Here is an 18,227-nt window from a genome sequence, read left to right as displayed (position 1 = left end):
TCACCTGCAGCTGGTGATTCTGGTCTGCACCTGAGACTACCCTGCATCTGGTGACTGTGGTCCCCACCTGGGCTTCACCTGGATTTGGGGACTCCGGTCCCCATCTGGGCCTCAACTGGCCCTGTTGACCATGGTCCTCACTGGGCAAAATTGGGACCCGGTGACTGAGTTGCACAACTGGACCTCACAGGACCAGGTGACTCTGGTCCCCCTCTGGGTCTCACCGTGCCCTAGTGACTATGAACCCCACTTTGGCCTGACTTGGACCTGCTGACCCTGGTTGCCACCTGCGCCTGACCTCTAACTGTTGACTCTGGTTCTCTCAAGGGCCTCCCCTGTACCTGGTGATCCTGGTCCGCAACTGGGCCCCACCTGAACGTGGTGACCCTTGTCACCACGGGGGACTCACCAGGACCTGCTTACTGTGTTCCACACCTGGGCCTCAAGTAAACCTGTTGACCATGGTCCCCAAGGCGGCCTCACATAGACCTGTTTCCTCTGATCCCCACCGGGGCCTCACGTGTACCTGGTAACTCTGGTCCTCACCTGGGCCTCATCTGGACCTAGTGACTCTGGTCCCCACCTGGGCTTCACCTGGATCTGGTGACTCTGGTCCCCACCTGGAACTCACCTGGATCTGGTGACTCTGGTCCTCAGTTTGGCCTCACCTGGACCTGGTTTCTCTCGTCCCCACTTTGACCTAACTCAGAACTGCTGAATCTTGACCCACCTAGGCCGCACGCAGACCTGGTGACTCTTGTCCCCAGCTCTGCCTCAATTCGACCTGATGAATCTGCTCCTCACGTTGGCCTCACATGGACCTGGGACTCAGCTGGATAGAGTGGCTCTGGTTCCCACATGGGGCTCTCCTGGACCTGGTTCCTGTGGTCTCCATCTGGCCTTACCTGGAACACAATGACTGTGATCTATATTTGGGCCTCTCCTGGACCTGTTGACTCTGGTCCTTACCTGGGCATCATTGGGACCTGGATACTCTCTTAAATACCTGGGCCAAACCTTGACCTGGTGACTGTGGTCCCACCTGGGCCTCACCTGGACGAAGTGACTGGTTCCCACAAGGACCTCACCTGGACCTGGTGACTCAGGTCCTCATATGGGCATCATGGGACCTGGTTTCTCAGTTCCACATCGGGGCCTCACCTGGACCTAGTGATTCTCGTCCCATTATGGTCCTCACCCTGACGTGGTGACTCTGGTCCCCACCTGGATATCACCAGAACCGGGTGACGCTGGTCCCCCTCTGGGACTCACCCGGAGCTGGGGACACTGGTGCTCAACTGGGCCTCAACACGACCTGGTGAATCTACTCCTCACTTAGGCCTCGTCTGGACCTTGTGACTCTTTTCCCCCCTGGCATCAATGGGACATGATTAGTCTGTTCCCCACCTGGGCCTCACCTGGACATGAGAACTTTGCTCCACATTTTGGCCTCAACTGGTCCTGATGACTCTGGTCACCCGACCTAGGCGTCAATCTGGAACTGATTGCTGTGGACTTCTTCTTAGCCTCAACTGGAACTGGTGACTCTGATCCAGATTGAAGATCCCCAATCTGGGCCTCACCTGGCCTTGTCAACCATGGTTCTCAACTGGCACCATTGGGACCCGGTGACTGTGTTCCACCACTGGACCTCACTTGGACCAGGTGACTCTGGTCCCCCTCTGGGTCTCACCGTGCCCTAGTGACTGTGAACCCCACTTTGGCCTGACTTGGCCCTGCTGACTCTGGTTGATACCTGCGCCTGAAATCGAACTGTTGACTGGTTCATTCAAGGTCTTCCCCTGTACATGGTGATCCTGGTCCCCCCCTGTGACTCACCTGGACGTGGTGACTCTTGTCACCACCGGGGACTCACCTGGACCTGGTTACTGTGTTCCACACCTGGGCCTCAAGTAGACCTGTTGACCATGGTACCGAAGCCGGCCTCATATGGACCTGTTGCCTCTGATTCCCACCGGGGCTTCACGTGTACCTGGTAAACTGGTCCTCACTTGGGCCTCATCTGGACCTAGTGATTCTGGTCCCCACCTTGGCTTCACCTGGATCTGGTGACTCTGGTCCTCAGTTTGGCCTCACCTGTACCTGGTGACTCAGGTCCTCATTTGGGCATTATGGGACCTTTTTTCTCAGTTCCATATCGGGGCCTCACCTGAAACTAGTGATTCTCGTCCCCCTCTGGGCCTCAGGCTGACGTGGTGAGTCTTATCCCCACCTGGATATCACCAGAACCGGGTGACTCTGGTCCCCCTCTGGGACTCACCCGGAGCTGGGGACACTGGTGTTCAACTGGGCCTCAACAGGACCTGGTGAATCTAGTCCTCACTTAGGCCTCATCTGTACCTTGTGACTCTTTTCCCACCTGGCATCAATGGGACATGGTTACTCTGTTCCCCACCTAGACATCACCTGGACATGATAACTTTGCTCCACACTTTGGCCTCAACTTGTCCTGATCAATTTGTTCCCCCCACCTAGGCCTCAATCTGGACCTGGTGACTATGGTCCCCACCTGGGTCTCACCTGGACCTGGTGACTCTCGTTCCCACATGAACCACACCTGGTCCTGGTGAATGTGGTTTTCTTGTAGACTCACATTTACCTGGTGACTCCGGTCCCCACTAGGGCCTCACCTGGATCTGGTGACTCTGGCCTGCAAGTTGGCCTCACCTGGACTTGGTGAGTGGGGTTGCCACCTGGGCCTCACCCATACCTGGTGACTCAGTTTCACACGTGGGCCTCTTGGACCTGGTGAATCTCGTCCTTACCTGGTCCTCTCCCAGACCCGGGGACTCTGGTCACCACTTCGCCTCACCTGGACCTGGTGAATCTGGTCTCCATCTGGGCCTCACCCAGTCCTGGTGGCTTTGTTCCCCACCTGGACTTGATTGCTGTGGACTCTCTCTTGGCCTCACCTGGAACTGGTGACTCTGATCCTATCTGAGCGTCACCAAGACCTTGTGACTCTGGTCCTCACCTGGGCTTCATTGGTACCTGGTGACTCTGTTCCACACCTGAGCCTCACCTGGACATGATGACTCTGGAACCTCTCTGGGCCTAACCCTGACCTGGTGACTCTTGTCCCCATCTGGATGTCAACTGGACCAGGTGATTCTTGTACCCCTCTAATACTCAACCAGATCTGGTGACTCTGGACCTCAACTGGGCCTCACCTGGACCTAGTGAATATGCTCCAACTGGGCCTCATTTGGATCTGGTGACTCTGGTCACTTCCTGGGCATCATCGGACATGGTTCAGCTGCATGTCCTTCAGGTTGGCTTCACCTGGACCTGGTAACTCTGGTCCCTACCTGGGCATCATCGGGACATGGTTCCTCTACATGGCCTGCAGGTTGGCCTCACCTGGACCTGGTGAGTGGGGTTGGCACGGGGGCCTCACCCATACATGGTGACACAGGTCCCCGTGGGCCCAGTATGACCTGGTGAATCTCGTCCTTACCTGGTCCTCACCCGCACCTGGTAACCCTGATCACCACATGGGAATCACTTGGACCTGGTGAATCTGGTCCCCATCTGGGCCTCACCCAGTCCTGGTGACTTTCTTCCCCTCTGGATCTGATTGCTGTGGACTCCTTCTTGGCCTCAACTGGAAGTGGTGACTCTGATCCAACCTGGGCCTCACCCAGATCTGGTGACTCTGGTCCTCACCTGTGGACCATTATGACCTGGATACTCTGTTCCACACCTGAGCCTCACCTGGACATGATGACTCTGGATCCCCTCTGGGCCTCACCCTGACATGGTGACTCTGGTCCCCATCTGGATGTCACCTAGACCAGGTGAATCTGGTACCCCTCTAGGGCTCAAATAGACCTGGTGACACTGGTCCTCAACTGGGTGTCACCGAGACCTAGTGAATATGCTCCCCACCTGCGCCTCATCTGTACCTGGTGACGCTGGGTCTACCTGGGCATCATCGGGACATGGTTACTCTGTTTCCCACTGGGACTGACCTAATCCTGGTAACTCTGGTCCTTACTTTGGCCTCTTCTGTACCAGGTGATTCTGGCTCCACCTGGGCCTCACCTGTAACTGGTGACTCTGATCCAAAGCATGGCCTCTCCTGACCTGGTGACTGTGGTTCCCATCGGGACCTCACCTGGACTTCATGTCTCTGGTCCCACCTGGGCCTCACCAGGACCTTGTGTCTCTGGTACACACCTGGGTAGCATCAGGATATGGTTACACTGTTCACTAACAGTGACCCAGCCGGACCTATTAACTCTGGTCTTCACCTGGGCCACACCTGGACATGGTGACACTCGTTCCCACCTGGGTCTCACCTGGAAATGGTGAGTCAGATACCCACCTGGTCCTAACCTATAACTGTTGATTCTCGTTCCCACATGGACACCATGTCGACCTGGTGGCTGCGGTGTTTCTAGTTTCTCATGTACCTTGTGACACTGGTCCCCACCAGGGCCTCACCGGGACCTGGTGAGTGTGGTTGCCACCTGCACCACACCTGGACCTGGTGATTCTGGTCTGCACCTGAGAGTACCCTGGATCTGGTGACTGTGGTCCCCACCTGGGCTTCACCTGGATTTGGGGACTCTCGTCCCCATGTGAGGCTCACCAGGCCCTGTTGACCATGGTCCTCAACTGGGCAAAATTGGGACGCGGTGACTGTGTTCCACAACTGGACCTCACCTGGACCACGTGACTCTGGTGCCCCTCTGGGTCTCACCATTCCTTAGTGACTGTGAACCCCACTTTCCCCTGACTTAGACCTGCTGGCCCTGGTTGAAACCTGCGGCTGCACTCGAACTGTTGACTCTGGATCTTTCAAAGGCCTCCCCTGTACCTGGTGATCCTGGTCCGAACCTGGGCCTCACCTGGACGTGGTGACTCTTGTCACCATGGGGACTCACCTGGACCTGCTTACTGTGTTCCACACCTGGGCCTCAAGTAGACCTGTTGACCATGGTCCCCTAGCCGGCCTCACATGGACCTGTTGCCTCTGATCCCCACTGGGGCCTCACGTGTACCTTGTAACTCTGGTCCTCACCTGGGCCTCATCTGGACCTAGAGACTCTGGTCCCCACCTGGGCTTCACCTGGATCTGGAGACTCTGGTCCCCATCTGGACTTCACCTGGATCTGGTGACTCTGGTCCCAATCTGGACCTCTCCTGGACTTGGTGTCTCTCTTGCCCACTTTGACCTAACTCAGAACTGCTGAATCTTGCCCCACCTATTACGCACCCAGACCTGGTGACTCTTGTCCCTAGCTATTCCTGAATTCGACCTGATGAATCTGGTCCTCACGTGGACCTCACATTCACCTGGGACTCAGCTGGAAAGAGTGGCTCTGGTTCCCACTAGGGGCTCACCTGATACTGCTGAATGTGGTCTTATTCTATGCCTCACCAGAACCTAGTGATTCTGTTCCCCATCTGGGCCTGCATGGCCTTAGTGACTCTGGTCCTCACTCAGGCATCATTGGGACCTGGATACTCTATTCCACACCGGGGCCTCACTTTTACCAGGAACCGCTGGTCCCATTCTGGGCCTCAAACTAAACTGGTTACTCTGGTTCCCCCTCTTAACCTCACCCTTACCTAGTGACTCTGGTCACCTCTTGGGCCTCCCCTGGGCCTGGTGACTCTGGCCTGCAGGTTGGCCTCACCTGGACCTGGTAACTCTCGTGCCTACCTGAGCATCTTTGGCATGGTCCCCTAGCCGGCCTCACATGGACCTGTTGCCTCTGATCCCCACTGGGGCCTCACGTGTACCTGGTAACTCTGGTCCTCACCTGGGCCTCATCTGCACCTAGAGACTCTGGTCCTCACCTGGACTTCACCTGGATCTGGTGACTCTGATCCCCACCACGACTTTACCTGATCTGGTGACTCTGGTCCCCAGCTGGACCTCTCCTGGACCTGGTGACTCTCTTTCCAACATGGATCTCAACTGGATCCGGTCACTCTGGTCCTCACCTGGACATGAATGGTACCTGGTGACTATGTTCCACACGCTGACCCTCACCTGGACACGATGACTATGGAACCACTCTGGGCCTCACCCTAACCTGCTGACTCTGGTCTCCATCTGGATGCCACTTGGACCAGGTGATTCTGGTACCCCTCTAGTCCTCAACGAGATCTGGTGCCTCTGGTCCTGAACTGGGCCTCACCTGGACCTAGTGAATATGCTCTATCTGGGCCTTACCTGGACCTGGTAAGTCTGGTGCCTACCTGGGCATCATCGGGACATGGTTCCACTCCATGGCTGCAGGTTGGCCTCACCTGGACCTGGTAAATCCAGTCCCTACCTGGGCATCATCGGGACATGGTTCCTCTGCATGGCCTGCAGGTTGGCCTCACCTGGACCTGGTGAGTGGGGTTGCCACCTGTGCCTCACCCATACCTGGTGACACAGGTCCCCACGTGGGCCTCACTTGGACCTGGTGAATATGGTCCTTACTTGGTCCTCACCCGGAACTGGTAACTCTGGTCATCATCAGGGAATCTCCTGGACCTTGTGAATCTGGTCCCCATCTGGGCCTCACCCAGTCCTGGTGACTTTGTTCCCCACCTGGACCTGATTGCTGTGAAATCCTTATTGTCCTCACCTGGAACTGTTGCCTCTGATCCTAACTGGCCTCACCCAGATCTGGTGACTCTGGTCCTCAACTGGGCCTCACCTGGACCTAGTGAATATGCTCCATGTGGGCCTCATTTGGACCTGGTGACTCTGGTCCCTACCTGGGCATCATAGGGATATGGTTCCACTGCATGGCCTGCAGGTTGGCCTCACTTGGGCCTGGTAACTCTGGTCCCTACCTGGGCATCATCGGGACACGGTTCCTCTCCATCGCCTGCAGGTTGGCCTCACCTGGACCTGGTGAGTGGGGTTGCCAATTGTGCCTCACCCATACATGGTCACTCAGGTCCCCACGTGGGCCTCACTTGGACCTGGTGAATTTGGTCCTTACCTAGTCCTCACCCGGAATTGGTAAATCTGGTCACCACCTGGGCATCACCTAGACCTGACTTTGTTCCCCACCTGGACCTGATTGCTGTGGACACCTTCTTGGCCTCACCTGGAAGTGGTAACTCTGATCCTAACAGGGCCTTTCCCAGATCTGGTGACTCTGGTCCTCACCTGTGGACAATTATGACCTGGATACTCTGTTCCACACCTGAGTCTCCCCTGGACATAATGACTCTGGATCCACTCTGGGCCTCACCCTGACATGGTTACTCTGGTCCCCATCTGGATGTCACCTAGACCAGGTGAATCTGGTACCCCTCTGTGCCTCAACCAGATCTGGTGACTCTGGTCCTCAACTGGGACTCACCTGGACCTAGTGAATATGCTCCATCTGGTCCTCATTTGGACCTGGTGACTCTGGTCCCTACGTGGGCAACATCGGGACATGGTTCCAAATAATGGTCTGCATGGTGGCCTCTTCTTGACCTGGTAACTCTGGTCCCTACCCGGGCATCATCGGGACACGGTTCCTCTGCATGGCCTGCAGGTTGGCGTCACCTGGACCTCGTACCTCTGGTCCCTACCTGGGCATCATCGGGACACGGTTCCTCTGCATGACCTGCAAGTTGGCCTCACCTGGACCTGGAGAGTGGGCTTGCCACCTGGGCCTCACCCATACCTGGTGACTCAGGTCCCACGTGGGCCTAACTTGGACCTGGTGAATCTGGTCCTTACCTGGTCCTCACCCGGAACTGGTAACCCTTGTCACCACCTGGGAATCACCTGGACCTGGTGAATCTGGTCCCCATCTGGGCCTCACCCAGTCCTGGTGACTTTGTTCCCCACCTGGACCTGATTGCTGTGGACTCCTTCTTGGCCTCACCTGGAACTTGTGACTCTGCTTCTAACTGGTCCTCACCCAGATATGGTGACTCTGGTCCTCACCTGTGGACCATTATGACCTGGATACTCTATTTTACACCTGAACCTCACCTGGACATGATGACTCTGGATGCCCTCTGGGCCTCACCCTGACATGGTGACTCTGGTCCCCATCTGGATGTCCCCTAGACCAGGTGAATCTGGTACCCCTCTAGGCGTCAACTAGACCTGGTGACTCTGGTCCTCATCTGGGGCTCACCTGGACCTAGTGAATATTCTCCCCACCTGCGCCTCGCTGGACCTGGTGACTCTGGTTCTACCTGGGCATCATTGGGACATGGTTACTGTATTACCTACAGGGACTGACCTGATCCTGGTAACTCTGGTCCTGACTTTGGCCTCTTCTGTACCAGGAGACTCTGTGTCCACCTGGGCCTCACCTGTACCTGGTGACTCTGATCCTAAGCATGGCCTCACCTGACCTGGTGACTGTGGTTCCCATCGGGACCTCACCTGGACCTCATGTCTCCGGTTACACCTGGGCCTCACCAGGACCTGGTGTCTCTGGTACCCACCTAGGTAGCATCAGGATATGGTTACACTGTTCACTAATAGTGACCCAGCCAGACCTATTAACTCTGGTCTTCACCTGGGCCACACCTGGACATGGTGCCACTGGTTCGAACCTGGGTCTCACCTGGACATGGTGAGTCGGATCCCCACCTGGTCCTCACGTGTAACTGGTGATTCTCATTCCAGCATGGACATCACGTGGACCTGGTGGCTGCAGTGTTTCTAGCTTCTCATGTACCTCGTGACTCTGGTCCCCACCAGGGCTTCACTGGGACCTGGTGAGTGTGGTTGCCACCTGCACCTCACCTGGACCTGGTGATTCTGGTCTGCACCTGAGACTACCCTGGATCTGGTGACTGTGGTTCCCTCCTGGGCTTCACCTGGATTTGGCGACTCCGGTCCCCATCTGGGCCTCACCTGGCCCTGTTGACCATGGTCCTCAACTGGGCAAAATTGGGACCCTGTGACTGTGTTCCACAACTGGACCTCACCTGGACCAGGTGACTCTGGTCCCTCTCTGGATCTCACCGTGCCCTAGTGACTGTGAACCCCACTTTGGCCTGGCTTCGACCTGCTGACCCTGGTTGCCACCTGCGCCTGACCTCGAACTGTTGACTCTGGATCTTTCAAGGGCCTCCCCTGTACCTGGTGATCCTGGTGCCCACCTGGTCCTCACCTTGACGTGGTGACCTTTGTCACCACCGGGGACTCACCTGGACCTGCTTACTGTGTTCCACACCTGGGCCTCAAGTACACCTCTTGACCATTGTCCCCAAGCCCGCCTAACATGGACCTGTTGCCTCTGATCCCCACCGGGGCCTCACGTGTACCTGGTAACTCTGGGCCTCACCTGGGCCTTATCTGCACCTAGAGACTCTGGTCCCTACCTGGACTTCACCTGGATCTGCTGACTCTGGTCCCCACCTGGATTTTACCTGGATCTGGTGACTCTGGTCCCCACCTGGATATCACCAGAACCGGGTGACACAACCGGAGTTGGGGACACTGGTCCTCAGCTGGGCCTCAACATGACCTGGTGAATCTACTCCAAACTTAAGCTTCGTCTGGACATTGTGACTCTTTTCCCACCTGGCATCAATGGGACATGGTTACTCTGTTCCCCACCTGGGCCTCACCTGGACATGATAACTTTGCTGCACACTTTGGCCTCAACTGGTCCTGATGACTCTCGTCCCCCAACCTAGGCCTCAATCTGGACCTGGTGACTGTCGTCTCCAACTGGGTCTCAGCTGGACCTGGTGACTCCCGTTCCCACATGAACCACTACTGGACCTGGTGACTGTGGTGTTCTTGTAGACTCACATTTACCTTGTGACTCCCGTCCCCACTAGGGCCTCACCTGGATCTGGTGACTCTGGCCTGCAGGTTGGCCTCACCTGGACCTGGTGAGTGTGGTTGCCACCTGGGCCTCACGCATACCTGGTGACTCAGTTCCCCACGTGGGTCATGTCGACCTGGTGAATTTGGTCCGTACCTGGTCCTCTCCCGGACCCGGGGACTCTGGTCACAACCTGGGCCTCAGCTGGACCTGGTGAATCTGGTCCCCTTCTGGGTCTCACACAGTCCTGGTGACTTTGTTCCCCACCTGGACCTGATTGCTGTGGACTCTTTCTTGGCCTCACCTGGAACTGGTGACTCTGGTCCCTATCTGGATGTACCTGGACCAGGGGATTCTGGTACCCCTCTGGGCCTCAACCAGATATGGTGACTCTGGTCCTCAAATGGGCCTCACCGGGACCTAGTGAATATGCTCCATCTGGGCCTCATTTGGACCTGGTGACTCTGGTCCCTACATGGGCAACATCGGGACATGGTTCCACATAATGGTCTGCAGGTTGGCCTCTTCTTGACCTGGTAACTCTGGTCCCTACCTGGGCATCATCGGGACACGGTTCCTCTGCATGGCCTGCAGGTTGGCGTCACCAGGACCTGGTGAGTGGGCTTGCTACCTGGGCCTCACCCATACCTAGTGACACAGGTCCCACGTGGGCCTCACTTGGACCTGGTGAATCTGGTCCTTACCTGGTCCTCACCCGGAACTGGTAACTCTTGGCACCACCTGGGAATCACCTGGACCTGGTGAATCTGGTCCCCATCTGGGCCTCACCCAGTCCTGGTGACTTTGTTCCCCACCTGGACCTGATTGCTGTGGACTCCTTCTTGGCCTCACCTGAAAATTGTGACTCTGCTCCTAACTGGGCCTCACCCAGATCTGGTGACTCTGGTCCTCACCTGTGGACCATTATGACCTGGATACACTGTTCCACACCTGAATCTCACCTGGACATGATGACCCTGGATCCCCTCTGGGCCTCACCCTGACATGGTGACTCTGGTCCCCATCTGGAGGTCCCCTAGACCAGGTGAATTTGATACCCCTCTAGGCCTCAACTACACCTAGTGACTCTGGTCATCATCTGGGCCTCACCTGGACCTAGTGAATATTCTCCCCACCTGCGCCTCGATGGACCTGGTGACTCTGGTTGTACCTGGGCATCATTGGGACATGGTTACTGTATTACCCACTGGGACTGACCTGATCCTGGTAACTCTGGTCCTGACTTTGGCCTCTTCTGTAAGAGGTGACTCTGTGTCCACCTGGGCCTCACCTGTACCTGGTGACTCTGATCCTAAGCATGGCCTCACCTGACCTGGTGACTGTGGTTCCCATCGGGACCTCACCTGGACCTCATGTCTCCAGTTACACTTGGGCCTCACCAGGACCTGGTGTCTCTGGTACCCACCTGGGTAGCATCACTATATGGTTACACTGTTCACTAACACTCATCCAGCCGGACCTAATAACTCTGGTCTTCACCTGGGGCACACCAGGACATGGTGACACTGGTTCCCATCTGGGTCTCACCTGGACATGGTGAGTCGGATCCCCACCTGGTCCTCACCTGTAACTGGTGATCCTCGTTCCCACATGGACATCATGTGGACCTGGTGGCTGCAGTGTTTCAAGCTTCTCATGTACCTCGTGTCTCTGGTCCCCAACGGGGCCTCACCGGGACCGGGTGAGTGTGGTTGCCACCTGCACCTCACCTGGACCTGGTGATTCTGGTCTGCACCTGAGACTACCCTGGATCTGGTGCCTGTGGTCCCCACCTTGGCTTCACCTGGATTTGGGGACACCGGTCCCCATATGGGCCTCACCTGGCCCTGTTGACCATGGTCCTCAACTGTGCAAAATTGGTAACCGGAGACTGTGTTCCACAACTGGACCTCACCTGGACCAGGTGACTCTGGTCCCCCTCTGGGTCTCAACGTACCCTAGTGACTGTGAACCCCACTTTGGCCTGACATGGACCTGCTGACCCCAGTTGCCACCTGCGACTGACCTCGAACATTTGACTCTGGTTCTTTCAAGGGCCTCCCCTGTACTTGGTGATCATTGTCCCCACTTGGTCCTCACCTGGACGTGGTGACTCTTGTCACCACCGGGGCTCACCTCGACCTGGTTACTGTGTTCCACACCTGGGCCTAATGTAGACCTGTTGACCATGGTCCCCAAGCCCGCCTCACATGGATCTGTTGCCTCCTATCCCCACCGGGGCCTCACGTGTACCTGGTAACTCTGGCCCTCACCTAGGCTTCATCTGGACCTACTGACTGGTCCCAACCTGGGCTTCACCTGAATCTGGTGACTCTGGTCCCCAGCTGGACCTCTCCTGGACCTGGTGACTCTCTTTCCAACATGGACCTCACCTGGATATGGTGACTCTGGTCCTCAGTTTGGCCTCACCTGGACCTGGTGTCTCTCGTCCCCACTTTGACCTAACTCAGAACTGCTGAATCTTGCCCCACCTAGGCCGCACCCACACCTGGTGACTCTTGTCCCCAGCTATGCCTCAATTCGACCTGATGAATCTGGTCCTCACGTGGGCCTCACATGGACCTGGGACTCAGCTGGATAGAGTGGCTCTGGATCCCACATGGGGCTCACCTGATACTGGTGAATGTGGTCTTATTCTGTGCCTCACCAGGACCTAGTGATTCTTTCCCCATCTGGGCCTGCATGGCCCTTGTGACTCTGGTCCTCACCCAGGCATCATTGGGACCTGGATACTCTATTCCACACCTGGGCCTCACACTGCCAAGGGACCTCTGATCCCATTCTGGGCCTCAAACTAAACTGCTTACTCTGGTTCCCCCTCTGGGCCTCACCCTTACCTGGTGACTCTGGTCACCCCTTGGGATTCACTTGGGCCTAGTGAAACTGGTCTTTAGCTTGTCCTCACCTGGATCTGGTGACTGGTAGCCACCTGTGCCTCACCTGGACTTGTTGAATCCTGTTTCCACCTGTGCCTCAACTGGACCTTGTGACTGTGGTCCCACCTGGACCTCACCTGGATCTCTTGGCTCTGGTTCCCATATGGGGCTCTCCTTGACTTGGTTCCTGTGGTCTCCATCTTGCCTCACCTGGAACACAATGACTCTGATCCATATTTGGGCCTTTCCTGGACCTGTTGACTCAGGTCCTTACCTGGGCATTATTGGGACGTGGATACTCTCTTATATATCTGGGCCTCACCTGGACCTGGTGACTGTTGTCCCACCTGTGCCTCACCTGGTCGAGGTGACTGGTTCCCACAAGGACCTCACATGGACCTGGTGACTCAGGTCCTCATATGGGCATCATGGGACCTGGTTTCTCAGTTCCACCTCGGGGCCTCACCTGGACCTAGTGATTCTCGTCCCCCTCTGCGCGTCACCCTGACATGGTGACTGTGGTCCCCACCTGGATATCACCAGAACCGGGTGCCTCTGGTCCCCCTCTGGGACTCACCCGGAGCTGGGGACTCTGGTGCTCAATTGGGCCTCAACAGGACCTGGTGAATCTACTCCTCACTTAGGCCGCGTCTGGACCTTGTGACTCTTTTCCCACCTGGCATCAATGGGACATGTTTACTCTCTTCCCCACCTGGGCCTCACCTGGACATGATAACTTTGCTCCATACTTTGGCCTCAACTGGTCCTGAGGACTCTGGTCCCCCCACCGAGGCCTCAATCTGGACCTGATGACTGTGGTCCCCACCTGGGTCTCACCTGGACCTCGTGACTCTCGTTCCCACATGAATCACACCTGGCCCTGGTGACAGTGGTGTTCTGGTAGACTCACATTTACATGGTGACTCTGGTCCCCGCTTGGGCCTCACGTCGATCTGGTGACTCTGGCCTGGAGGTTTGCCTCACCTGGACCTGGTGAGTGGGGTTGCCACCTGGGCCTCATCCATACCTGGTGACTCAGGTCCCCACGTGGGTCTCTTGGACCTGGTGAATCTGGTCCTTACCTGGTCCTCTCCCAGACCCGGGGACTCTGGACACCACCTGGGCCTCACCTGAACCTTGTCAATCTGGTCCTCATCTGGGCCTCACCCAGTCTTGGTGACTTTGTTCCCCACCGGGACCTGATTGCTGTGGACTCTTTCTTGGCCTCACCTAGAACTGGTGACTCTGATCCTATCTGCGTGTCACCCTGACCTGGTGACTCTGGTCCACACTTGGGCATCATTGGTACCTGGTGACTCTGTTCCACACCTGAGCCTCACCAGGACATGATGACTCTGGAACCTTTCTGTGTCTCACCCTGACCTGGTGACTCTGGTCCCCAACTGGATGTCATCTGGACCAGGTGATTGTGGTACCCCTCTAGGCCTCAACCTGATCTGGTGACTCTGGTCCTCAACTGGGCCTCACCTGGACCTAGTGAATATGCTCTATCTGTGCCTCATTTGGACCTGGTGACTCTGGTCCGTACCTGGGCATCATCGGGACATGGTTCCATTGGATGGCCTGCAGGTCGGACTCACCTGGAACTGGTAAATCTGGTTCCTACCTGGGCATCATCGGGACATGGTTCCATTGCATGGCCTGCAGGTTGGCCTCACCTGGACCTGGTAAATTTGGTTCCTACCTGGGCATCATCAGGACATGTTCCACTGCATGGCCTGCAGGTTGGCCTCACCTGGACCTGAGAACTCTAGTCCCTACCTCGGCATCATCGGGACATGTTTCCTCTGCATGGTCTGCAGGTTGGCCTCACCTGGACCTGGTGAGAGGGGTTGTCATTTGGGCCTCACACATGCCTGGTGACACAGGGCCCCACCTGGGCCTCACTTGGACCTGGTGAATCTGGTCCTTACCTGGTCCTCACCCGGAACTCGTAACTCTGTTCACCACCTGGGAATCACCTGGACCTTGTGAATCTGGTCCCCATCTGGGCCTCACCCAGTCCTCGGGAATTTGTACCCCACCTGGACCTGATTTCTGTGGACTCTTTCTTGGCCTCACCTGGAACTGGTGACTCTGATCCTATCTGCGGGTCACCCAGACCTGGTGACTCTGGTCCTCACCTGGGCATCATTGGTACCTGGTGACTCTGTTCCACACCTGAGCCTCACCTGGACATGATGACTCTGGAACCTTTCTGGGCCTCACCCTGACATGGTGACTCTGGTCCCCATCTGGATGTCACCTGGACCGGGTGTTTCTGGTACCCCTCTAGGCCTCAACCAGATCTGGTGACTCTGGTCCTCAACTGGGCCTCCTGGGATCTAGTGATCATGCTCCCCACCTGCGCCCCATCTGGACCTGGTGACTCTGGTTCTACGTGGGCATCATCGGGACATGTTTACTCTATTCCCCTCTCGGACTGACCTGATCCTGGTAACTCTGGTCCGGACTTTGGCCTGTTCTGTACCAAGTGACTCTGGCTCTACCTCGGCCAGACCTGTAACTGGTGACTCTGATCCTAAGCATGGCCTCACCTGACCTGGTGACTGTGGTTCCCATCGGGACCTCACCTGGACCTCATGTCTCTGGTCCCACCTGGGCCTCACCAGGCCCTGGTGTCTCTGGTACCCACCTGGGTAGAATCAGGATATGGTTACACTGTACACTAACATTGACCCAGCCGGACCTATCAACTCTGGTCTTCACCTGGGGCACTCCTGGACATGGTGACACTGGTTCCCACCTGGGTCTCACCTGGACATGGTGAGTCCGAAACCCACCTGGGCCTCACCTCTAACTGGTGATTCTCGTTCCCACATGGACATCATGTGGACCTGGTGGCTGCAGTGTTTCTAGCTTCTCATGTACCTCGTGACTCTGCTCCCCACCAGGGCCTCACCGGGACCTGGTGAGTGTGGTTGCCACCTGCACCTCACCTGGACCTGGTGATTCTGGTCTGCACCTGAGACAAACCTGGATCTGGTGACTGTGGTCCCCACCGGGGCTTCACCTGGATTTGGGGACTCCGGTCCCCATCTGGGCCTCACTTGGCCCTGTTGACCATGGTCCTCAACTGGGCAAAATTGGGACCCGGTGACTGTGTTCCACAACTGGACCTCACCTGGACCAGGAGACTCTGGTCCCCCTCTGGGTCTCACTGTGCCCTAGTGACTGTGAACCCCACTTTGGCCTGACTTGGACCTGCTGACACTGGTTTCCACCTGCGCCTGACCTCGAACTGTTTACTCTGGTTCTTTCAAGGGCCTCCCCTCTACCTGGTGATCCTGGTCCCCACCTGGGCCTCACCTGGACGTGGTGACTCTTGTCACCACCGGGGACTCACCTGGACCTGGTTACTGTGTTCCACACCTGGGCCTCAAGTAGATCTGTTGACCATGGTCCCCAAGCCGGCCTCACATGGAACAGTTGCCTCTGATCCTCACCGGGGCCTCACGTGTACCTGGTAACTCTGGTCCTCACCTGGGCCTCATCTGGACCTAGTGACTCTGGTCCCAACCTGGGCTTCACCTGGATCTGATGACTCTGGTCCCCACCTGGACTTCACCTTGATCTGGTGACACTGGTCCCCACCTGGACCTCTCCTGGACCTGGTGTCTCTCTTTCCAACATGGACCTTACCTGGATCTGGTGACTCTGGTCCTCAGTTTGGCCTCACCTGGACCTGGTGTCTCTCATCCCCACTTTCACCTAACTCAGAAGTGCTGAATATTGCCCCACCTAGGCCGCACCCAGACCTGGTGACTCTTGTCCCCAGCTATGCCACAATTCGACTTGATGAATCTGGTCCTCACGTGGGCCTCACATGGACCTGGGACTCAGCTGGATTGAGTGGCTCTGGTTCCCACAAGCGGCTCACCTGATACTGGTGACTGTGGTCTTATACTATGCCTCACCAGGACCTAGTGATTCTATTCCCCATCTGGGCCTGCATGGAACTAGTGAGTCTGGTCCTCACACAGGCATCAATGGGACCTGGATACTCTATTCCACACCTGGGCCTCACTCTGACCAGGGACCTCTGGTCCCATTCTGGGCCTCAAACTAAACTGATTACTCTGGTTACCCCTCTGGGCCTCACCCTTAACTGGTGACTCTGATCACCCTTGGGCTTCACTTGGGCCTGGTGAATCTGGTCTTTAGCTTGTCCTCACTTGGATCTGGTGACTGTTCGCCACCTGGGCCTCACCTGTACTTGGTGAATCCTATTGCCACGCGCGCGTCACCTGGACCTTGTGAGTGTGGTCCCACCTGGGTCACACCTGGATCTGGTGGCTCTGGTTCCCATAAGGGGCTCTCCTGTAACTGGTTCCTGTGGTCTCCATCTGGCCTCACCTGGAACACAATGACTCTGATCTATATTTGAGCCTCTCCTGGACCTGTTAACTCTGGTTTTTACATGAGCATCATTGGGACCTGGACACTCTCTTATATACCTGGGCCTCACCTGGACCTGGTGACTGTGGTCCCACTTGGGCCTCACCTGGACGAGGTGACTGGTTCCCACAGGAACCTCACCTGGATCTGGTGACTCAGGTCCTCATATGGGCATCATGGGACCTGGTTTCTCAGTTCCACATCGGGGCCTCACCTGCACCTAGTGATTCTCGTCCCCCTCTGGGCCTCACCCTGACGTGGTGACTCTGGTCACCACCTGGATATCAACAGAACCGGTGATTGGTCCCCCTCTGGGACTCACGCGGAGCTGGCGACACTGGTCCTCAACTGTGCCTCAACAGGACCTGGTGAATCTACTCCTCACTTAGGCCTCGTATGGACCTTGTGACTCATTTCCCACCTGGCATCAATGGAACAAGGTTACTCTAGTCCCCACCTGGACCTCACATGGACATGATAACTTTGCTCCACACTTCGGTCTCAACTGGTCCTGATGACCCTCGTCCCCTCACCTAGGCCTCAATCTGGACCTGGTGACTGTGGTCCCCACCTGGGTTTCACCTGGACCTGTTGACTCTCCTTGCCACATGAACCCCACCTGGACCTGGGGACTGTGGTGTTCTTTTTTTTATTTTTTTTAATTTTTATTTATTTATGATAGTCACAGAGAGAGAGAGAGGCAGAGACACAGGCAGAGGGAGAAGCAGGCTCCATGCACCGGGAGCCTGACGTGGGATTCGATCCCGGGTCTCCAGGATCGCGCCCTGGGCCAAAGGCAGGCGCCAAACCCCTGCGCCACCCAGGGATACCGACTGTGGTGTTCTTGTAGACTCACATTTACCTGGTGACTGCGGTACCCACTAGGCCCTCACCTGGATCTGGTGACTCTGGCTTGCAGGTTGGCCTCACCTGTACCTGGTGAGTGGGGTTGCCACCTGGGCCTCACCCATACCTGGTGACTCAGGTCTCCACGTGGGCCTCTTGGACCGGGTGAATCTGGTCCTTACCTTGTCCTCTCCAGACCCGGGGACTCTGGTCACCACCTGGACCTCACCTGGAACTGGTGAATCTGGTCCCCATCTGGGCCTCACCTAGTTCTGGTTAATTTGTTGCCCACCAGGAC

The sequence above is a fragment of the Canis aureus genome, chromosome 31 (assembly GCF_053574225.1).
Source record: "Canis aureus isolate CA01 chromosome 31, VMU_Caureus_v.1.0, whole genome shotgun sequence".
NCBI lineage: Eukaryota > Metazoa > Chordata > Mammalia > Carnivora > Canidae > Canis > Canis aureus.
This window is presented reverse-complemented; position numbering follows the sequence as displayed.